Genomic DNA, 3,272 nt, shown 5'->3' on the forward strand with positions numbered 1-3,272 from the left:
CGTGTATACGAGCCAGTTTCCCTTAGAACGTTCTCCACGAAAGCCTCCCTTCCCTTAGGCGGAGAGCCGTCGAGGCTTTGCCGTAATCACAAAAAACCAAAACAACTTACAGACGAGGACCGTCATTGCAGCCTCCTGATCCGACAACTTCTAGACGGTAGAATACAAACTGAATATTACACTTTCAAAATTCTATGACGTGACTTTCTTTTATATATTACTAGGTATTTCTCCCACTTCCCTAGCGTGCCTTCGTGGTGTAACGGTAGCACGCTGGGCTGGTATTCCAGAGGTCCGTGGTTCGATTCCCGGCGAAGGCGGTTGCATATTTTTCATCTTTTCTGCTTCCAATTAACCTAATGACTCTACAAGTTCCGCTCGAACTAAAAAGGTTGTTGGATGATGATTCTCCTCACCCAGATTTGGCGACTAGGTCCCCTAAAACCCTAGTCGCTTTTTAAAAAGGGGAGTATATAAGGTATTTCTCCTGCTTTCCTAGCGTGCCTTCATGGTGTAGTGGTTCTGCACACTGGGCCGGTATTTCCAGAGGTCCGCGGTTCAATTCCCGTCGAAGGCGTTGCTTATTTTTCATCTTTCCTGTTTCCAAAAAATATCTAATGACTCTACAAGTGGGGCCCGAACTAAAAGTGGGGGTTGTGGATGATGATTCTCCGCACCAAGGATACTAGGTCCCCTTTGGCGACTAGGTCCCCTAAAACCATAGTTGCCCTTTAAAAAGGGGAGTATATAAGGTATACTTCCCACTTCCCTAGCGTACCTTCGTGGTACAACGGTAGCACGCTTTGGCGGTGTTCCAGAGGTTCGATTCCCGGCGAAGGCGGTTGCATATTTTTCATCTTTTCTGCTTCCAGTTAACCTAATGACTCTACAAGATATATATGTGTGTGTGTGTGTAGAATATATTGAATTATTTAGTACCTAGAAGCTGTGATTGAAAAATGTGAGGTTATTGGCATGTTTTAAAATCGTGTTTTTTGTTTTGGTTTATTTTTATATTTGTGCGAGTATATTATAGCTTCATCAAGGCTATCCGCTTTATGTAAAAGGCTATACGGATGTTTTAAAATGTTTATGCAGTCTTAAAATTTTCGGCTACATATTTTCGTGAGATTCTGCATATGCATTGCACTAATGTTTATGAAAATTGAAGAAACATGAAGGAATTATGCAAATTGAACCAAACTTACATGAAATGTAAAGTGAGGCAGAACATGTAAATGATTAGAATTAAAGCAATTGCACATGAGTGGAAAGAGAACCTGCCACTTAATAATACCTAATGTCTTTAAAAATACTAATTTTTAAAGACATTAGGTACACCTGTAGAGACATTAGGTTCAATGTATTTAAATGACTGCGAAAGTTGCGTTGAAATCTATTTATCATTATCTATCTACAGGAACGTTTAATTAGTGGTCAATATGTCTCGTCAGCAGCGTAGAGTGCCATACCAACAACTAACGCAGAGGCCACATCGTCGAAATGCGAGAGGGTGGACTTCCGTTTCGAGCAATCGCAGCCCGCATCAAGCGTTATGCCACAACATTGATGCATACTTTTACGAAATGGACTGCGGAGAACCAAAGAAACCGATATTCTGGCAATGAAGCACGCAATAGCACAACAGCACTGGATGACAGACACCTAATCCGTATGGCTGTGACGGATCGTGCAGCGTTCTCTCCTGTGTTAGCACAACGTTGGAGCACGGCTTCAGGTGTTGTCTAACTCCACGTTCTTCGCCGTCTGTTGCAGCAAAAACTGCGTGCAAGGATTCGTTTTATGTAGGATTTTCCTGTCGCCAAACCACAGACGCCTCAGACTTCAATGGGCAAGGCAACAGAGCGTTGCGTGCACTGTGACAACAAGTTGTTTTCATCGATGAATCTCGCTACAGTCTAGACTACAATGGTGGAAGAGTACGCGTCACACATTGCAGAGTCTTCTTCCATAGTGTGTTATCCAGCATCATACCGTACAAACGCCTGACATCATGGTGTGGGGAGCTATTGGATAAAATTGGCGATCCCGTCTAGTGCACACTGAGGGGGACCTCAACAGCGATTGCTACAAAAGAGAAGTTGTCGTGCCAGAGGTCCTTCCTATTCTTCGATGCATTCCAGGCGCTTTATTTCAGCAGGATAATGCCCATCCACATGTTTCTCAAATTGCACACATCCTCCTTTAAGACACAAGAAGTTTCGCTTCTTCCATGGAATGCTTACTTCCTGGATGTCTCGTCCATTGAGCATGTCTGGAATTTTATCGGTCGCTCGTACAGCTCGTGGGACATGCAATAAGACTGAAGTCTGGCGTCAAGTCGAATGGAATCTGGAATCTGAGCAGTATCCTCCAGGATTACATTCAAAACTTGTATAATTCAATGCCACGACATGTACAGGCCCACATTGGTCAGTGCGGTGGACATACAAAGTACTGATTTCTGATGTTCGTTTTGTTTTTGCAAATTTCATCGTTTATTGTTATTACTATCAGTAATATGTGGAAAAAAATTTCATTCAATTCCGACAGTTCCTTCACGATGTTGCAGTGTATTAAAATTCAAAAATCATATTCAGGCGCAGCAAAGTTGAACAAAAACGATATCCGTACGATATATTGTAGAGAATCATTGCATAAAATTGCTTTTTAATTTAATTATATTGTGGTAAAATTATAAACATAATTAAATTTGAAAGCAATTTAAAAAAAAAAAAAATCTGAGATCTATCAAACCGGAACAAAAATATACAGTGCAAGTGATCATTAAAAAATTTCGAAAACTACGGAAAAGAAAAGTTTTTAAACATTGAAATGTAAACTATTTTACCTATTACTATTACATTTACTATTAAACATTTATTGGGACATCATCATGAGGTGGTTGGTGTCTCAAGAACTGCAAAAGAAAATTAGCCTGTTTCTCCTAACCCAAATACAATTCAGAAAACTTGTTAATATTCTGAAACATTTTTTTTATCGGAAAAGAAATTTATATATACATTAGTGGAACACAAAATTAGAACACAAAAATAGCATTTAGTTAAAATTTTAAACATCCAGTGAAAATAAATGAAGAAAGTGCATTCAAAATAGCAAAAAGCGAAAAAAGAATGTTTTGCTTGGTTTATTTAACTACGTTAAAGCACTCGAAGGCTATCTGCTGAAGAGGTGGGATGCCTTCGTGGAGGGTTTTCTGAAGGAAGCTGGTCGAATCCCGCGAACGGGCTGGCTGCATGGGTGTTTTCGTA

The 3,272-nt window shown here is 40.2% G+C and overlaps 1 non-coding gene across 1 annotated transcript; it reads left to right on the forward strand.

The window, feature by feature from the left end:
- Window positions 1-248: 248 nt before the first annotated feature.
- Window positions 249-320, forward strand: TRNAT-GGU (transfer RNA threonine (anticodon GGU)). The gene has a single exon. It is a non-coding gene; the product is annotated as a tRNA-Thr (tRNA).
- Window positions 321-3,272: the final 2,952 nt, after the last annotated feature.

Source organism: Stegodyphus dumicola, chromosome 12 (genome assembly GCF_044657685.1).
Source record: "Stegodyphus dumicola isolate Sdum_Otavi_A_Nest chromosome 12, ASM4465768v1".
Classification (NCBI taxonomy): domain Eukaryota; kingdom Metazoa; phylum Arthropoda; class Arachnida; order Araneae; family Eresidae; genus Stegodyphus; species Stegodyphus dumicola.